Source organism: Garra rufa, unplaced genomic scaffold (assembly GCF_049309525.1).
Source record: "Garra rufa unplaced genomic scaffold, GarRuf1.0 hap1_unplaced_005, whole genome shotgun sequence".
Classification (NCBI taxonomy): Eukaryota; Metazoa; Chordata; class Actinopteri; order Cypriniformes; family Cyprinidae; genus Garra; species Garra rufa.
In genome coordinates, this window is record NW_027394280.1 from 399,613 (window position 1) to 421,563 (window position 21,951).

The 21,951-nt window shown below is 38.9% G+C and overlaps 1 pseudogene; it reads left to right on the forward strand.

Annotated features, from left to right (window-relative positions):
* Nucleotides 1–21,951, forward strand: part of LOC141312754 (uncharacterized) — a 249,274-nt pseudogene that overhangs the window by 140,286 nt on the left and 87,037 nt on the right.

Consider the following 21,951-nt stretch of genomic DNA (forward strand, 5'->3'; position numbering starts at 1 on the left):
TCTGGGGAAAAAATACAGATGAATATATAACCTGTTCAAAAAATGCCAATGTACTAGTTACTTGTAGTAAAACGAATGTATTATGGAGTTATTGAGGGGGAAAACACTTAATGTAACTATTTGTCCAATGTCCATATGTGCTGTCATCATCAATGAAATAAAACGCATTTCATTAAAATACATGAGCGATTGAGTGCGTGTCACAATACCGCTACTGCGCATGCGCCAAAATTCAAACTCACCCGCGCTAACGGCAGAGTCTGAGCAATGGCTGGGCAATGATACAAGTCATCTGCGTGGAAGGATAACAAATGGGCCAATACATTCACATAATAAACGACAATGATTTTATAGACGGGCACGAAGACAGACCGACATCACTGAGAGGAAACGATGAAACGCCTTTGAATGTGGCAGCGGTGCAGGTATGCTAATTTACTCAACGCTTTATACCTACGCTAATATTTCATAGAAATTAAGTGTTATATGATTGTTTTGGTCTGCAAGAGCCTCTGTCTCTATATAGAGCAGATACGTTTTTTAAAATATTCCCTTGCATTGTTTTATATATGATGTTATGTTTACAGCTGCATTGATGTGTTTTGTACGGAGCCCCTTACGTCACCTGTAGAAGAAAAATAATTAATCCGTGGGGACGGTTTTGCAATTCGTTCCCTCAGTTTATAAACCGTACTCACGAATTCTTAAACTGTTCCCTCGGTTTAACAATTCATGCCCACGGATTAACAAACCGTGCCCACGAATTTCCAATCCGTGCGCTCAGATTTTGTAAACCGTACGCTCGTATTTTGAATCCGTACCCACAAAATCATAATCCGTGCGCACGCTTTCGCAATCCGTTCCCACAGTTTGTAAACTGCTCTCACGGATTTGTGATTATGATAAGCTTTTCACCCAGAGTTAAATACATGCTGCATTATTAATGTTATTATTAAATAAGGCCTATTATTACATTGCATTTAGTTTGAGAGCAAAGGAATGGCAACATAACCTGTACATTATTTGTTTTGTATTGCTTTTTACCTTCTCCTCTCCAAAACTCGTTTTTTTGTTTGTTTGTTTTTTTAATTCAGGTAATTTTATATTTTGAAAAATATTTTATAAAACAAAGCCGTTTGAACAGCGCTCTTCACTTATTATTTTATTTTGGTACCATGACCGCACTTACAAAACAGGCTACTTTTTATCGTTTATTTTGCATTAATAACCAATAGGTTAAAACACATGATGTTTTGGCAGCTAATCTATTGGTGATTAATATAAAATAAAGCTAAAAACTCTGTTTTGTCATTGTTGCATAGTCTATAGCCTACTGAGAAATAAAGTCTAATAAATGCAAAACAATGCATCCAGCATATAAACAGGTGTCCTGGTTGAATTTGGGGGCGGGGCCACAAATCCATGAGAGCAGTTTACAAACTGTGGGAACGGATTGCGAAAGCGTGCGCACGGATTATGAATTTGTGGGTACGGATTCAAAATACGAGCGTACGGTTTACAAAATCTGAGCGCACGGATTGGAAATTCGTGGGCACGGTTTGTTAATCCGTGGGCATGAATTGTTAAACCGAGGGAACAGTTTAAGAATTCGTGAGTACGGTTTATAAACTGAGGGAACGAATTGCAAAACCGTCCCCACGGATTAATTATTTTTCTTCTACAGGTGACGTAAGGGGCTCCGTAGTTTTGCAATTTGCTTGCATTAAAGTTAATTTTAGCTAACGTTACTGGGTAGGTTAATGAACAATCTGTATGGAGATACTGCGAGCTAATTGTTTTCACTGGATAAGCAATGCCACATTTGGAAATTATTTAAAGCTGTCTGACAAAAATAACAGATAAAAATTATAATGTTTATCTCTGAGATGTAGTCTAGACTAGAACTATAAAACTTCAAAAAATGGAATTATTTAAATAAAAGCACCTTGAATTCATATAGTAAATTACAGTACTTGGTTATATTGCACCAAGTGCATTGACATGTCAGTGACATACCTAGAGTGGTTGCATAAGCACATGCATGTTGTGTACATTGCATAAAGGTAACAGTACACTAAAGGATGTGATTATGGGGTTTTAAAAATATGGTTAATCTATCGTAGTAAATTTTGTTCATATCTTTGCTGATAATTGTGCTATTCTCGTTTGTGTCCCATGAATAGGTAATGAGTCCCGAAATACTCATAAAACAGAAATGGAGGCCGAACCTGCAGATGTGGATGGCAGTGATGTGAATCATGGAGCGTACACAGAAAAGGTTAAATATGTAAACAAATGAAATCAACAAAATATGTGTCTCCGTGTACCATTTAATAAAATTCTAGTGCATTTAATCTATAAATAACTGTAGAGGTTTTGGATATGGTAAGATTAAACTTATTTTAGTGAATGAAGTACCACATTTCAGTTATCATGTTGTTAAGGTGGGTACACAAAATATTATTTTATCCTTGCTTCAAGAAAATCCTCAATCTATCTGCTTTCTAACAGCTTCATATGGCCGTAAACATTTATCTTAAACGTGGCTTTAAGCACTATAGATTATTAAAGTTTCACTTTCACTGTGACAAAGGCAGTAAATGTGGTGCGGGAAACTATTAATTGATTATTCTACAATTAATTGCACTATAAATTACACTACAATGCAAAACACAGTAAATTGATAAACTGTTCGGCGTGATGACGTTTAATGCCTCCGACAGGCCCTGTAGTCCCATTTAGCAGCATGTTAGCAACCATCTTTTTTAAAAAACATAAGAGTTTAAAAATTAAAATACGAATCAAAAGTGGGGTTTAACTGGTGTTTTTTTATGTCATAGAATAAAATGTGAAAGGATTATGAGTTTGTGTGAACGGCGGACCTTATTTTAGGGGATTTAATCAAAATTGTCATTCAAAAATCCATGTAATAGTTCCACCCTGTTTTCTCCAGGCCAAAACAATGCACATATTAGGTATTATGAATGTCAACACTTTATTTAATTGATGCTAAATAGCAAATTAAATTGTAACCTTAGCTGTGAACTCTGTCATTGAGCATTTGGGTTACTATATTTTAGTTCTTCATGTATATAGAGATTATTTGAATGGACATGCAGGCTGTGCTCTGTTGTTCTGCCATGTCTTTGTGGTATCTGGGAATATTTTACAACTACAACTTACAAACATATATACATAATTAGTATTCTGCAGTTTTAAAAGAATCTTTAACTTTACCAACTGTTTAATATTCAGTATATTTGTCATCTTATAGTAGTTTATCACTTTGGTACAATGTTGGATTGCAAGTCTTAAGTATATGGTTCAGAAAATTTATTGTAATTATCTTATCAAAATCTAACTTTTATATTTTTTTTTATACAGATGCTGGAATCCAGACATTTCTTCACCTGGGGCCTTCTGGGGATGGCAATAAACCAAAAACTAACCAAGCTGTGGGAATACAAACCTGTAGACCTTTAGCTGGACCACTACAATTGATGTTTTGTTTCTTATGCCTGTTCAGTGTTTTGATCAGTTATATATGTAATTGTTTCTTTTTTTCTGTTTGATTGTGCATGTCAGTAACATTTTTTTTCCCTATTTAAATAAATTCTGTTTAAATAAAGATGTTTCTTTGTGTACCATTTAACATTTAAGGCTCAAGGTGTGAAATGTGCAATGCACTGCAACTTTGTAGAGTGTAGTGTCTCACATGTGTCCTGTATTTAAAGATCAAAGATCACATATTAAAATATTAAATATGCATGAAATATATGGTTTCATATATGTCTAATTTGTATATAACATAATAAAAAAATGCATATATCTCACATATATTAATAATTATATATATTCCATATATGGCAATACATGTATTATACATACATAAACATATATTTTTGTATGGGGTAGACTTATATGTCAATATATGAAATTGTTCCATTTTCTAATAGGAATCATATATGGATATGGCATATACAAGACATGTATTTAATACATGGGTATTTCATATAAGCACATATATTACATTTCGGTATGGGGGCTCATGCGTTAGCAGCATGTGCAAGTTATCTAGCTAATGGATTTAACGAAAAATGTGATAATCAGTGCATTAATATTAGTGTAATATGATATTCTCAACGCTAATATACATTTATATATGCAGAAACCAACAGATTATAAAGGATGACTGTAGATGTAACTTACCTTATAATCAGGCCACGATCCACGTTGTTCTAGTGCAAAATGTTAATGGCAACTTTGCTTCTCCTGCTGCTGTTGGCGCCCTCTACCGAGTGGAGTATGGAATAACGTCATTTCCGCTTCTAAACAATTCTATTTCCCGAAATGTGTATGTAAATCAGTCTCATAAAATTTAACTATTTGGATTTGGCTTGTTCCACATCTAGCTGTAAACTACATTCATACCTTTTAACTGATCGAATCTAATAGTTTAAACAATTTGCAGGTTTAGATTAATTGTAAGTAATCTGACTACATAATTTTTGAAAAAACGATTATTTAAATAAAATCAAAAGGATGCAAATACTTAATAATAAACTATGCCATGATTTATTTTTTGAGTGTATCTACTTTTCTCTAGGAAAGTTCCATCCCTCATTATGTTGTTCCCCTCGCTGTCTAGCTGGACAATTTCTACATTGATTGAAACCTATTGAAATACAGACATTTAGACAAATTAGTAAAATACAGTACATTAAAGCTGATTATTACCATATAAGTAATGCTACGTTAATGTCAGACATTTATGGATATTTAAATGTAATGTTTTTTATTTAAGTATAAATAGACATCCAGTAAGATATTTTTATTTTAAAAATCAGACGACTAATGTGTATTGCAGCCTCAGTTAACTGCTCTGTTAAAGTGTGAAATCTGTCACAACCCACATAGCAATTGACATCTGGCCCAGCTCTGGGCCAAGCAAGCAGTTACACTCGGCCCGAATGCCGCAAAGAATTACGGCCCGTGTGCGGCCCAAATCTGGACTACAGACATGAGGCACACGTGAGCCATAACTGGCCCAAATCTCAGCCAAATAGTAACTTATAACCAGCTCTAAACTGGGCCAGAACATGTTTTAATAGTGCTACCCAATCTCAGCCTTTAGTCAACCACATAGAGACCACAGTGATAGCAATTAACCATTGAATCAATGTCAGAAATGGTTGATTTATGAATCTTTTGTATCCGCTATTTATGTTGAAAATTTATCAAACCACCATTGTTGTGATCAGTATTTGCTGTAGTTAGACTCTTGACTCTAATGTTAGATTTTCATTGTCTTTTGTAACAATGTGCTAAAATACATTGGTTAAGACAATGAAAGCTAAAATCTGCTGGGAGCAGATGATGATAGTAATTGCAATCTTGCTGAGCTTGCTTAAATATTTGTTCACAAGTGTGTTTCAATTTATATGTCGTTGTTTTTTTTTTTGAGACAAATTTTAGCAGGGGTCCAGATATCGTACTTTTATAAATTAACCGGGAAAAAACACATCAAGAATCAGCGTATGCAACTCAACAATGGTGACATTCGGCAAAACAAATTTTTATGCAGAAATGCATGCTGGGTATTAACATAGTACAAAACTCATTCATGATTCCCAGCATGCATTGCAGTTGATCTGTTTATCTGAATTAGCTTGATGATTGTCACCATTGATGTGGTTTGCATGACAAGTGTTGATGTCTAAATCTTACTTAACATTACCACAGAATTTTTGCATTTGTGATAAAGAACACTTACATCAGTAATGAAAGACCATCAATTTTATTCAGTATTATTTATCAGCTTTAATTTCTTTAACTTAATTGACACCATCACAAACAGTAATCTGCTCCAACTACATTTTTTTTAACTTTTTTTTGGCCTCAGTGTTTATACTGAAACACTATTGTAGAACCAAAAGACAGGTAACTTAACAAAAAGTAAGAGTCAAGAGCCCAACTAAAGCTATTACTGATCACAATAATGGTGATTTGTTGAAATTTTAACATTCTTTTTAGCATTAATAACGGGTGATATTAATTCAATGTCATTAACATTGACAAATCAACCATTTCTGACATTGATTCAATGGTTGCTTGATATCAGGGTGGTCTCTATCTGGTTGACTGAAGGCTGAGATTGGGTAGCACTATTAAAACACGTTCTGGCCCTGTTCAGGGCTGGTTATAAGTTACCATTTGGCTGAGATTTGGGCCAGTTATGGCTCATGTGTGGCTCATGGCTGTATTGCAGATTTGGGCCGCACAAGGGCCGTAATTCTTTGTGGCATTTGGGCCGAGTGTAACTGCTTTGCTTGGCCCAGAGCTGGGCCAGATGTCAATTGCTATGTGGGAAGCAGTGTCAGTGTGAATATGAAAGAGTTCAGAAGCAAAAGTCTCTAAATCCATCTTTTTTTATTTATTTTTTTATTTTATACATTTTTCTATCAGTGTATGTATAGGTTTCTATCAAAGTACCAGTACTGATTGAGCAGAGGCGGTGATTTGGTGAGTTTGAAGTAAAAGTATTTGATCGATGTATACTACACTCAATGAACTTTCACTATTGTTAGTTTTACTACACCCACCCTTGTACACTGTACATAAAAAATGCAAGTAACTAAATTAACACAAGTTAACTATGTTATTTATACAAAAATGTTGTACTGTAGGCTTTACTTAATAAGGGTTTGATTGGACAACTTAACATTGTAGAGTAAAACGCAAAACCCCATGAAATTTGATCTTTGCGGATACCGTAGCTGCTCATTTGGAGGCGGAGCAACAGAGGAGAAAGCGCGAAGCTTGAGAAGGACAAGATGGTGACTTTTTCAGGTATGAATATTTCATAGATACTTTACCATCCTGTTAAATACCGTCAGGAAATAGTGATGTAGCTGTTCACATAGTAAGATTAATTTAAGATATTGGTGTATTTCTGAGTTTAAGAATGTATTATTTTTATTCAGTGATGCTAACTAATGTTTCTCTAGGCAAGCATGTGGCAGTGCAAGAACTGCAAAATATCAGTCTTGACTAGATCACATTGTTGAAACACTATATATAGCAATAAATAACGCTGTACATAGCAAACTTTTATAGCAATTAAGTTAAGCTCTAGGTACAACGAACACTATTAATCTTTTGAATTGGAACCGCATTAAAGGAATGTTTTATTTATAGCGTTGGGTAAATTGGCAGATCGTTATCCACTCTTTGATTATAACGTTTGTGCTATCCATATACGTGCTGCATAATCAGTTTTTTCTCTTTTAGAGTGATGGATCAAACAGAAAATGACTGGGTTACCGTAGCCGTTCACTTGGAGGTGGAGTAACAGAAGAGAACGGGAGATAGCAAAAAGTGCGAATATTGAGAAGTCAGTGACTTTGTCAGGTATGAATATCTCATAATTCTTTACCATCCTGTTAAATAGTTGTTAAACGAGGTTTGTTATGTGAATTTATGATGCTTGTAAATAAATTTCACTTTAAAATGGTGTTTTGTCATTGTTCATTCTTAATGTCTCTACTCTTCTACAGAATGAGACCATCCCAACTCGGAGAGCTTGCATTCTCAGAGCACTTTCTGTGTATCTTAATGAAGACTAGGGAAACCTCATGAAGGAGTATGCAGTAAGTGTTCTCAGCTCTCTGCACTTCAGTTTTTTTTTTTTTTTTGTGAATATTTAAAGTTTCCCCCTTCACTAGACATAAAAAACAGGGCTCGTATATGGTCAATCCACATTTTATAGTCAAGAAATATATATACGTTTATTTAGGTTTGTCAGAAGTACCAACTTCAGTACCACATAGTACTGAAACTGTGATGATAGCAGCATTTCTTTGAATTTTGAGCATTGAGCGGATTCACAAACACCATTGTTGGCCATAGTGTTCATGTGCTTGACAGATCACTGTGATTGGCTGCAATGATCATTGCTTCACACTCTTCACTGAGTACTTGCACAGATTACACTCCCACATGGTAGCCTTTGCAAACCATGTCTCTCAACAGATTTGTCTAAGCATATGTATATATTATGGAACCTCTGACTGATCCGCAGATAGATGTGGCTTTTTAAAAGTTCCGCTGTGCTAATCTGTGTGAGCGCTCTGTGAAGAACGTGAAGTGATGATCATCGTAGCCAATCACAGTCATATTTGTTGAGCACATGAAACCTATGGCCAATCAGCCGTGTTTTAAAATCTGCAAAAAATTATTGCAGGAAACGCTCGTGCTGAAACCTGTACTTTTGACAACCCTAACAAGCACAGTAGAGTAATGTTTAAATAGAAGAACTTAAACCGAGTTGCTTGGTAAGTAACTCGGGTGTAGTTGTGATAGCATTAATAGTGCTTGATGGTACCTTGGTATCTAGTTTTTATTTTTTTCTTGGGCAACTCATTAAGGAATGGACAGTTGATACAATATTCTGAGGTTATTTTATTTTTATGGATGGATGTATTACTAAGTATTTTTTTTTCTTTCTATTGTTATGTTTACAACCTGCATTTTTGATGCAATTGAAGTGACTGAACAGTGTTACTGTTTTTGTGTTTTTTTAGGACACAGACTTTAAGAATTCAGAGAGAGACTTGGCCAATACTGTAATTGGAGTTTACATCGTCAGACCTGAAGATGCAGAAGCCTGTGACCCACCATCAGATGTTGGACAGATTGTTGAGGGAGTGAAGGTCACCAAGGCTTGTGCTCTTTTTTTTTTTTTTAAGGAGTCATTTACAGCTTGAATCTGTTATCCAGCAGACCTGAAGTACACTTCAGTTTTTACAGAAAGTGTTGCTGAAACTTGATGCTCAGAAATACAGGTTCTCAAGAGCAAACTGGTTGGTTGAATCGTTACAATTTCTCTTTCATTTGTACAGAATGAAGATGCTTTTTTTGTGTGTGAAGAGCAATTTGTTTCTGGTTTTAAAATTAGGGTCCAGTTTTAATATAACCTGTTGATGGGACCAAAATTTGAAATAGAGTTCTGCAGTTTTTTTGAGGCATGCCGCCTTGCTTGAGCAAATGTTTTGTGTGTATGAACTGTGAAGTTTTAAGAACGGTTTAAAAAAAAAAAAAATGTTGTTTACAAGATTAATCTCAGTTGCAATCTTTTCTTTACCAATGGCTCAAACTGAAATATCAAATGATCACTGTAGCATTTTGTGACAGCCTTTTTAGTCTTGAATTGTAATTTTTTTTAACTCTTATTTAAGCTGTTAAGCTGAAATATCATCATTCATATCATCATTTTAGGGCATGCTGCTTTATTTCAAAAGACATTTCATTCATTTTTATTTTTTAAGTGAGATTATTATAAATTCTTAATACCAGTTGCACTTTAAAAGACCTTGTGAAGAATGTTTACTGTTTCATTATTGATGTTGTAGTGTATTTGTTTCAAAGGACCAGTGAAATTGCAATTGTTTTACAATTCTTAGCACTTGTATGTTGCAAAACTTTGCAAATAAAATACATTTTCTGAAAATATGCTTGATTATTTAAGTTTTACACTTATAGAGCAAATACATAAAGTTAATAAAATCAATAAAGAACATGTTCACCTTACATATTAAAAGTTCATAATTGTAACATAACATTACTACATAAAATGTACATATAACTAAAATGTAATAGTGACAAATCTGAAAGGGTTATATGCACTTAGAAATATTTTGTCAACTTTACTAGAATTTCTTTTGTTCATTCAACTATATTGTTACTTGTAGAAACTACTTAACATGCTTGCGTGGAACCACTTGACACTCTTTTTTTATGCAAGTCCAACAAATCATTTTTTTGAGTGTATGTGTAAGGAGCATTCACTTAGGTTCTAATTTTTGACAGAGGTGGCTTTTAGCTGGTTTTGCATGTAAACTCTACATACACACAGACACACACACACACACACACACACACACACACACACACACACACACACAAAAAGATGCATTTAAGTTTCTCTATCAGGTAATGGATAATGATTAAGTAATGTGTGTCGATTATAAATAAGCGTATACAAAATACATAATTTTGTAATAAAATATTCTTACCCTTTCATATTGAGAGGTTCTTTTCAGAATTTGCTCCAAGGACTGCCCTTTTTGGTTGTCCTTTATTGTGTTGTTGTATGAAAATTTAACATCAGCAGCACACAGAATTTTGGACTGGTGTGTGAATAGGATGTCATTTTTCCCTGTGTGTAATTGTGAAGGTTTTACTTCCACCTTTTCCAGCTTAATGGGTTTTCTAGGAGTTGTATGAATAAAGAACATATAGTTAATTTTCTGTTATACAGTTTAAAGAGTAAAGTCATACAGTCTTAAATTAAGGTTGTTTTTTAAGAGGTTTTTTTTACATGTAGTAACAATTGTATTTAAATGACAAAAAAAGATATATCAATATATATATGATTTTTTTTATTAATAATATACAGATTCTTAAATTAAATAAACAAACATGCAAACATAAAGTCTTAATAGGAACATGGTTTCTACATAAGGGGCTTTCACAATAAATAGTCCTAGGAACTCAGTTATAGTTTCACCCCTGGGTTGTATTGTTGGTTGCACTGCATGGCAATTGGAATTTTGAAGTGGCTGATAGCCCCAACTTTAAGTGTGGCATTTACAAATGCTAAAAACTAGTGGATGGAGGATGCCATGATTTGAGCTGTGTGTTATGGGTATATAGCCCTTTCATTGCAATTTTTTTTTATTTAACTTAAAAAAAAAAGGTTCTGCAATTGTTAAAGTTGTTCTAAACCTTATTTTGGTATGGTTTAGAACAATTTTAATTAAGAGTGTACAAATACAACAGAGTAAGTTTGTAACCCATTGTGGTTGAACAGCACCATACTTTTCAATACATCATGACTTTAACTTTCAGTTCCAAAAGAACTTTTCCAAACAATAACATTAGTGACAGACTTACCGATTATTTTCTGAAGCTTTGAACTGGCCATGTAGTTCAGGTCTGAAGATTCTTAACGTGCTAAAAGTATCTTTCTGTTGAAGTAGTGCATCAAAAAACATTTTTTTGGGGCCCTGTTTCAGTGAAGTTACATTGTGGATATATCCAATGACTGACAGCAATTCACTGGTACTTGTACTCGTACTTGCCATATCTACAAGAAATAAGAAATACGCACTAATGCAAATTTGTCTTGATTCAATATGATGTGGTTATAATTATAAGTCATGTTCTGTGATTCAAAATTTATTTCTTTCATTAAAATACACAGAAAATTATCAGGAAAATATTAGAATCATACTCTGAATAGTGAAATGACTTAAGATGGATATAGACCAACCTCTGACTCTATAGCTTTGCAGAAAATGAAGGAGAAAGAAACACAATTTCCAGTGACTTTTAAAGTTTTTAATAATATGATTCACCTGGTTGGAACTTTATAATTGGAACTAATTATAAAACCTCTTGAATATTGTTGTGGATTTACTGAAATTCTTGTAAAAAAAAAAAAAAAAAAAAAAAAAAGACCTTGATGATCCTAGTTAAATTTTGCACAGTAATTATTGAAATTTTTTTTTTTTTAACATAACCTTGATGTGTAAAAAAGAATTAGTTATTTAATACTTGATTAGTTGATTAGATAGACTGATTAGTGTAATTTTTTTTCCATCAATTCATAATTATGTGAGGTTTTATAAGTCAGGCAAACAAGGTAGACTCCTTTCTGTGTTTCTTGAGATGGTGAGTTTGTTACTCATGGGTTTTTAGCATTGTGTGTTTCTGTTTTTTTTCCATTGACATGAAAAGCACATAGTGTCTGATTTGAACATTTTGTAACTGCTGTTGCAAGTACTATGTGCAAATCTGGCCAATTTACAGGGCTCACTTGCTATTAGTTTAGCATGCTAATTAGAGCTTGTGTGTGCTGACTAAAAATATATATATTTGACAAACATAGGATACTTTAAATTCAGAATAACTTGTTATCTTATTAATTATAGTCAACATCAGTTAGTATGCTAGTTAGAGCTTTTGTGTGCTTACTCTTATTTTAGTATGTGAATTTAGTCTAGAATGGGTAGTCTGATTCATTTGACTGAGTTGAGCTGCTTAAAAACCTAGTCACTAATTAATTTTATCATTTGCATTTTATTTTCCATCTTCTATTTAGTTTAAAAATGTTGATTGACACCATGTTTTGTTATATAAATATATATTTGTTTTACTTAATATTTAATGTAGATTTTATTACATGTTCTTACATATATTGATAGTTGTTTACATAAAGGAGATTACGTTTGGACTAATAAATTAGTTAGTGTGAATTTGATGTATACTATGTTTGTCAAATAGAATTGTACAGATATTTAGTGTATGACATTTTTCCATGTATGTTAAAATATACTATTACTTTATTGCTGCAATTATTAGTATGTTCCTGTGTAGTCATGTGTTATTTCTCTGTGCTCTTTAGCAGGTGAGTTTGACCTGGTCATAGATTAAACAATCCCTTTTTAGTTAATTTATTGACATGAAAAGCACATAGTGTCTGATTTGAACATTTTGTAACTGCTGTTGCAAGTACTATGTGCAAATCTGGTCAATTTACAGGGCTCACTTGCTATTAGTTTAGCATGCTAATTAGAGCTTGCGTGTGCTGACTCAGATTACATTAAATATCTAAAAAATATATATTTGAGAAACATAGGATACTTTTACAGTTTTTTGGATTGCTTACACACTAAAATTAAAAGTAGTACACTATTAGCAAAACCTTACACTCAAAAAGCAAAACATCAGCCCATATTTGCACAACTATAAGCACATTGTCAACCTCACACTTGTTGCAAAACTCTACACACAGTGATTAGCAAAACACTAAACACACTTAACATACATTGCACACAAAAATCTATCATGAAGTCACTTCCTTGCAATACCAAAGCACTGACTGTCAAATTACCGCACCGTCCAACCAATTGGTTCAACACAGTCATCAGGTGTGCAAACACTTGTTTGCTTAATTGTAGACACACCAATCAGGTGTTTCAGCACTATAAAAAGCAGCAGGTGAGTTCATCGGTCTTCAAGCACAATGGAAAGAGTCAGAGAAAGAGTAAGACGACGAGGAGGACAACGAGGAGGAGGACGAGAAGAAGGAGGAGGAAGAGGAATCAACAGAGAAAGAGATGGAGGCCATGCTGGAGGTAGAAGGAGAGGAAGACGAAGACAAGAAGGTGCTCAAAGAGGACCGAATCTGACAAATGAGATCCGCGCAACACTGCACGGCCTGACGCTGAGGGAGGCTGGACTGCGAGTACAGCCAAATCTAAGCCGATACACAGTGGCAAGTGTGATAAGAACATTTCGACTGGAAAATAGGTATTGTAAAAATATCACCAAAAACATCTGCACGGTTTCAGTAGCTGCTTACAGTACTGTATTCTATGCAGTATCAGCACTTCTGTTACCTTGTCCTGTGAAATTACTGTACTATTGTTTACTGTTTTTTTCTACATAGGATTGAGGGTCAGGAACGACAAGGGGGAAGGCCTCCTATGTTCACAGAACAGCAAGAGAGGGAGATAGTAAACATGGTTTTGGCCAACAATGCTATAACACTCAAACAGCTCGAAGCTAACATTGTCAATAACCATGCCACTTTCAACGATATCCATCAGGTCTCAATATCAACACTGGCACGCATCCTAAAAAAAAATCATATTCAAATGAAACAAATTTATCGAGTGCCTTTCGAGCGCAATTCCGAAAGGGTGAAACGACTGCGGCATGATTATGCAGAGGTATGTATTCACTTTAGCAGTGTGATCTTGCACACTGCCTCATAATGTTTTACTGTACTGTAATATGTATACTAGATCTACACTGAACTACACACTTTTGCCTGACACTGTTCTTCAGGTAGTTTTACGAATGGAAGGAGAGGAGATCCAGCATGAGTTCATTTACGTAGATGAGGCTGGGTTCAACCTGACGAAAACACGAAGGAGGGGAAGAAACGTCATTGGCCACAGGGCTATAGTCAATGTCCCAGGGCAACGTGGGGGAAATATAACACTCTGTGCAGCCATTACACAGAATGGGGTCCTCCACCGCCATGCCCGTATGGGCCCTTACAACACAGCACTCATACTTACATTCTTGGACCAATTGCACAACATAACAGCAGCAAATCAAATCGATCATATGCAGTGTTGGGAGTAACGCATTACAAAAGTAATATGTTACAGTAGTTTATTACTTTTTGCTGTAACGCGGTAATATAACGCATTACTAATACAATTTGGGTAATAATATTACTCGTTACAATCTCAGTAACGCAAGTTACATCAACATATTTTAACTCAACATTAATTTGTGAATTAAAAAAAGTCCACAAGTAAAATATTTTGTCTTCCTGTTGCTGGAATTCGATGGCTGAGATGACTGCAGAGACGGATTCTACATTTATGAGATGGACGCACTCCCGTTATGGAAAACAGCACGAGTAACTCCTAGAAACATCTAGACTGGTGCCAGTAACACTAAACTAATGATGAGAGCTGCGGAGTCGGAGAAGAGAAAAAATGACGGACGAGCGCATAAGCAACAAAAATTAAGCTAAAAATGACTAAATCTGTTTTTATTAAATCATAGTCCGCATATAAAATGGATGAATACGCGAAATATATCTGATTTTCAAAACGAAAAGACTGAGTGACATATGCTGCTGAGTTTGGTTCACTTTTGTGTGGAGTGGCGCTCTACGAAAGTTCACGGAAAGGAAACCAAGATGACAGAAATAAAAGTAAACACACTGCAGTTATAAATGATCTGTATGACCAAAAATGACGGAGTTATTCCGCTATTCGATTGCCCCGGTGCCTCACGCACACACAGCGTTGCAAAAGTTGCAGTCTGTTAATTATAACAATAAAATACAGTCACTGGTCAAATGAAATAGTGCGTACTGCATAGTATCCGTGCCGTCAGCCTGAGCTCGAGCCAAACACATATTTGCTCATGTGAGGAGGATGTTTTATAAGCGCGTTAAGTACAAATCCTGGTTTACATAATAGTTTAGCATTCAAATACATCACGAATATGGACACATTTAATTGGATTGATGCAGAATGAGAGAGGTAGGCTGCACGAGAACAACACCGTTTGTTTTTAGTTTCGCTTTTACCCTCATTCGTTTTGGCTTGTTTAGCAACTTGTATTCTTCATTCTTGTTTTGTTCTGAAAACCATTTAAAATAGCCTATAGGCTATTCATTGTGTTTAATGATTGTACATTATAACACTTCACTTTATTTACCGGTGTTATTTCTGAAAGTATTAATGAGTTTTGTGCTTATCTGTGTTTAACCTAAACTACAACGTAACATTAATAGACATACCGGTAGGCCTACCTAAATATGTTTTTATAATTTTATGCTAGCTATCCTAAACTTAATGTATAATGAGCAGCTATAAACTTTTTTTTGGCATTTTATAATCTGTGGATATTTTGATGAAAGTAACTCAACAGTAACTTAAAAGTAGTGTAACGCATTACAATTTAGAGACAGTAATATTGTAATATAACTAATTACTATTAAAAGACAGTAACTAGTAATATATAATGTATTACGTTTTGGAAGGAACTTGCACAACACTGATCATATGCAATACATTGTTGTCTGGGACAATGTGTCTTTCCACCGCTCTGCTCTGGTTCAGAACTGGTTTCAGCAACATCCACATTTCACCGTCCTATATCTTCCACCATACTCTCCATTCCTCAACCCTATAGAAGAGTTTTTCTCGGCATGGCGGTGGAAGGTATATGATCTCCGTCTCCAGGCTGAGGTACCCCTCATCCAAGCCATGGAGGAGGCCTGTGACCAGATGGAGGTAGCAGGAATACAAGGATGGATTCGTCATTCAAGACGTTTCTTTCCAAGGTGTCTTGCTAATGACAACATTGCCTGCGATGTTGATAATTCTCTGGCCAGATCCAGCTAGGCGAAGAGACGATGTCTAGTGTTTTTTTTTTTTTTTTTTGTAACAGTAAACTTACAGTACAATACGTAAAGTGACATGTTACAGTACTATGAATCTCCATGTCAACATTTTGGGCATGTTGAGAAATAAATGAGTTTCTTCAGTGTGCAACATTGGTCATGTGTAGTGTTTGGTGGATTTACTTTATATTTGTACTTTGTTGATGGTAGCCTACTCTAATCATAGGGAAGTAGAAGTGCTAAAAGTGTTTTAGGTTTATCACAGCAGAGTGTAACTCGGGCAAACAGAGTATAGTAAATGTGAAACGTGTGTTTCTTATGGTAAAAAAGTGTGGTTTTTAAACATAAGTGTATAGTTTTTTTTTTACAAGAGTGTTTAATTATGCAAAGGAGCTGTAGTGTTTCGCTAATTGGGTGTGTGGTTGTGTAAATTGTGTGTACTGTTTTGAAAACACGGGCCCTGTTTTGAAAATCGTGCTTAAGCAATCCAAAAAAACGTCTCAGGTTACGTAGGTAACCCTAGTTCCCTGAGGACAGGGAACTCTACGCTGCGTCCTGGTTAGGACACTTTGGGAACTGCTCTCAGCGTGACCGGTTCTGAAGCTCTTATAAAACAACGACAATGAACTTGACATTGACCGGCGCCAGCCCATGACGTCATTAACAAGGCGCCTACTAGTATAAAGGGGCGCTTGTGAATACATCAACCATCTTTTTGTCTGATGGAGACGTAAGTGGGGCCCGAAGCATGGCTACGAGACGCAGCGTCTCGTTCCCTGTCCTCAGGGAACTAGGGTTACCTACGTAACCTGAGACGTTCCCTTCCGGAGGGAACTCTACGCTGCGTCCTGGTTAGGACACTTTGGGAACGATATACCAACACCGCCATGCTGAGGAGTAAGTGAACAACTGACTGATTGAGGAGTCAAGAAGGAACATCACTCCCCACTACCTGCGAAAATCGCTCGGGCCGACGTCACAGCTGGCTCGGCCACCCAAGCACGGAACTCCTAGGAGTGGAGGCCTGATACTTCTAAGCGAGAGTAGGCCTACCTACACTCACCGCTAGTAGTGAAGCTTACCCTTAAGCCTTCACACTAGACGGGGGTTCTGAGGAGCGGAGGCTCTAAAGAGACTCTCTAATCGAGAGAAAGCCTAGCAACACTCTGTGCTTGCGGGGAACTCTGGGAGTGGAGGTCGGAGACCTAACTACACTCAACACTGGAGGTGATCCATGAGGCTCCAGGAGCCTAAGCAATAGAACCACTTAAGTGGAGTTCTCAGGAGAGTGGAGGCTTCTGCAAGAAGACTCTCTAGATGAGAGGAAGCCTAGCGACACTCGATCCTATAAGTAGTGCTGTCTCTAGTGGAGTTGGAAAAACCCAGGGGTTTTTAGAACCAACTCTAGAATGGGAACGGAGGATAATGCGTAACCCATACCATACAGGATTTTACAAAAGAACCCAACCTTAGGGGGGAATCTTTACCACTCATGTGGATTTTAGAAAGTGCCCAAGGACTTGCGTGTGCACTTACCACTTCACGTGGGTTTTAAGGAGTGCTCAAAAGCTTCGCGTGAGTACTCACCACTATTGTGGGTTTGAGAAGGTGCCCAGAGCGTAGCGAGGGAAACACCATATAATTATCACAGGCGACAGCAAAGCCTGGAGCTTTGAAGCTCTGTAAGAGTGGAGGTCTCAAACGTAAACCCTTGTATGAGGGGAGACCTGACTACACTCATGCTTGTAAGTACAGAGGCGGAGCTTCTGGAGAACGGAGGCTTCACAGAAGACTCTCTAGGGAGAGGAAACCTTGACAACGTTCACTCCACTAGCTCTCAGGAGTGGAGGTCTCAAAACAACCTCTTCAGTGAGGGGAGACCTGGCTACACTCACGCCATAAGTACTGAAGGCGGAGCTTCTGGAGAACGGAGGCTTCACAGAAGACTCTCTAGGGAGAGGAAACCTTGACAACGTTCACTCCACTAGCTCTCAGGAGTGGAGGTCTCAAATAACCTCTTCAGTGAGGGGAGACCTGGCTACACTCACGCCATAAGTACTGAAGGCGGAGCTTCTGGAGAACGGAGGCTTCACAACAAACTCTCAGGAAGAGAGGAAACCTGACAACGTTCAATCCACTAGCTCTTAGGAGTGGAGATCTCAATAACCCTTCGTGGGGGGAGACCTGACTACACTCACGCCTGGAGGGAAAGACTGGAAGCGGAGCTTCTGGAGAACGGGGGCCTCACCAGAGGGGAAGCCCCAACACGCTCAATCCGCCAGCTCTTTACGAGTGGAGGCCTCAACGCTCTAAGTGAGGAGAGACCTGGCTACACTCACGCTTGGAGGTACTAAAGACGGAGCTTCTGGGGAACGGAGGCCTTCATAGAGACTCTCAGAATGAGAGGAACACCTGACAACGCTCAACCTCCCAGCTCTACAGAGTGGAGATCTCACACCAAATATACAGTGAGGGGAGATCTAGCTACACTCACGTCTGAAAGTACCCGGAGCGGAGCTTCAGGGGAACGGAGGCTTCACAGAGACCCTCGGATGAGGGGAAGCCTAGCAACGCTCAATCTCCTAGCTCTATGGAGTGGAGATCTCACCCAAATATTTTTAGTGAGGGGAGACCTAGCTACACTCAACGCTCAGAGAATACCGGGACTCACAGCAGGGCCCAAATGCTCAGAGCAGGGCCCTGTAGAGTGGAGGCTTTGAAACAAATCTCACAGAGAGAAAAAAGCCTGACAACACTCGGTCTTGGTGAGCGGTATTCTAATAGTCCCTAGCGAGAGATGCTCGAGAGTGGAGGTCTTAACAAAAAACCCACTGAGGGGAGACCTGGCTACACTCAACGCTACAAGTACATGAACCCACATCACAGGAATCTGTAGAGTGGAGGCTTCAAGTCTGGAAAGAGAGAGCCTTAACAATACTCAGCTTTGGCAGAGGGCTCAAAGCACAGAGCACAGCAGTTAGCGAGGCCTAAGCAGGCCTACCAGCTAAATACCACGAGTATGTACTTGTAAGCGGAGCACTGAGGGGAGCGAAGGCTGCAACTGGACGGTTCTCAAGCAGGAGAACACATCTAACCATTCTAAGTCTAAACCATAGGGAAGACCAGTCGCCCGACCTACATCATGACGCCACTAGGCGAAAGGAGGTCTGATCAGCAGCAGCGAAGAGCGGAGGCTCCTAAGAAAGACTCTCAATCGAGAGGAAGCCTGCAGCACCCTGACAACGCTCACCGTGGCAGGAAAGTCTAGGAGTGGAGGTGCTAACCAACAGAGCTCATTAATAATGAGGGGAGACCTACTACACTCAACCCCCTAAATGCTATCTGGACAGAGCTGTAAGCGCCTATACAGGGTTCAAAGGTGAAACCTGGAGGTCCAGACCAGGGCTTCCGCCAAGGAGGACCTAACACTGTAAGCTTCGGTGTAGAGCGAGGCTCACGAGAGCCTACCAGCTCCCAGAACTGCCCAAATCTGATAGAACTGTGAGAAATCAGCCTAGACAAGAACCTCCATAGAGGGGCATCTCGTCAGCGCAACTCTCCGAGAGAGGAGGCCTGAAAAAATCCTCACACTTGGGGGGGGGGGGGGGGTTCTAAACTTTCCTCTCTCACTAAAGAAACTTCTTTCTTTCCCTTTTTGACAGGGCCCTGGGGAGCGGGGCCTTCAGTGCACTGACTCACAAAGAGAGGCAGCCCATGCGCTCAACCCTGGGTTGCTCCTATCTTCTTAAAAAGAGGGTGGGGAACCTACCCTAACCTCCCGGTCTTCACACTCAGACGAGCGGAGTCTAGAGGGACTCTTACCACGGGACGGGGTAGACTGCCACACCCAGTAGGTGTGTAGACATGTGTGTAGACAGGTATAAATAGTGCCTAAGCCGAGCTCGAAAGCAGCGGAGGCTTCAAGGGATAACTCTCAGAATGAGAAGAAGCCTGACAACGCCTAACCCCTACAGGAGTTATTTACGAGTGGAGGTCTTGGTACACTAACTCAGAAACGAGGGAAGACCTGGCTACACTTGACACTCAGGGACCTTAGGAGCTCAGTAGCTCAAATACTAAAGTCTCACCCAAGCGGAGCTGGTAGACAAAGAATACGTACATATACATATACACCTATATGTCAGTTCATGTACCGGGCCAACGGATTGAATTTATCAATCTATCATCAGCCCAGCCCCAGAGTCTTAAGGGGAAAAAAGGGGTGGGCGGCCGCACGACGTGAGGGAGAAGGGAGAGGATCGTTTCCCTACGATCCCATCTCCCATAACGCACATCACGTCTCCTCTGAGACCTACCCCTCCCAGGAGGAGGGTCTCGAGTGGCCACACAAACCGCCTGGCCCTACCTCCAGCCCGCAGGCCAGGAGGGGCCAGGCTCCCCCTGCATTCGGGTGGAGATGAGGACCGGTGAGAAATAACAGACCCCAAAGGATCTATTAGCCGCTGAGCACGCCTCCGCCTCCCTGAGTCAGTCGAACATCGTAACGACGGATGTACCGAATGATTCGGAAGGCGAGACTGGCGCAACGAGGAGAAAGCACTCATCTTTCTCCCCTATGTCTGCCAAAATTCACCTACAAGCCTGTGGTGTGAAAACAGCTCAGCCATCTCCACGGGTCTTCATCCTCCAGCAGATCAGCCCGGTACGCCTGCAACACTGCCACTGCGTGCAGGCAGCACCAGCCTGACCCGCTGCCGCGTATGCCCTCAGCGTCGACGCCACCCACGCCGAGGGACAGCAAACGTATCCTCAGGTTATGGCATCGACGGCCTGCCATACTCACGCACTCACTCTGCACCAGCATAACTAACATGCTGATATAGATGAGTGCGGCTGAATATGGTTTATCCCATGCCCTCCCGATCCTAATATATAGATCAGGAGGGAATGGAACATATCTGGGGACTGGTCTGTTATGGTCAGGGTGAAATTGCTCATATAAACTGCTATGAGCAACCTCCCCCTGCACGTGCTTTTACCGCAGATCAAAGCAGACCGCAGCGCGGCTCATAACAGACAACAGCTCATCATATGCGGGGCAGGCAGGCTGTGAGAGCTCAGAAAATCACTTTTGGCCCATAACAGCCACATCCTGCTTACCTGGCTAAAACCAGTAGAGCACTTGCTGCTGTATCAAAGGATGTCAGAGATTAATACATCCTTCGCCCGCAGCTCGCCCTCGTCCGCGGCTGACGAGCGTGAGAGATTACACATCTCTCAACTCGTGTGCGCGCTTCATCTGTAACCACCGCGGGCTCGTTCTCCGTGCAGCCTCGGCTGCAACGGGACCCGAGCCGCGTAGGGCAGATAAATGTCCCGATTCCCTCGGAAAAGGGGACAAACGAGAGCGGAGTTTCCATAGAGAGAAACTCTCACGATGGACGCGCTCTGCACTCTCAAGAACAGAGCGCGCGTGCTCACTCACCCAAACACATAACAAACAGGCTGCGCACGTCATCTGGTGTCAGATTTCTCTGACACGGATTCTGCACACTTGCTGAACTGTATACTCTAGGAATCATCATTCTACTCGAGCTTAGAACAAGGTACGGCTGAAGAACAAAAAAGATGGTTGATGTATTCACAAGCGCCCCTTTATACTAGTAGGCGCCTTGTTAATGACGTCATGGGCTGGCGCCGGTCAATGTCAAGTTCATTGTCGTTGTTTTATAAGAGCTTCAGAACCGGTCACGCTGAGAGCAGTTCCCAAAGTGTCCTAACCAGGACGCAGCGTAGAGTTCCCTCCGGAAGGGAACTGTAAATCATTATTACCTTTTCAGTTTCGATAAATTGGCAAACATATGCCAACCTATTCAGTTCACTCAATATCTTCTTTTATTAACAGTGAAAAGTTTAGGTTATAAATACAAGACACAATAATCTGTTTATTAGAAACTTTAACTAGAAGTACATCTATTAGAAAAAAAAAA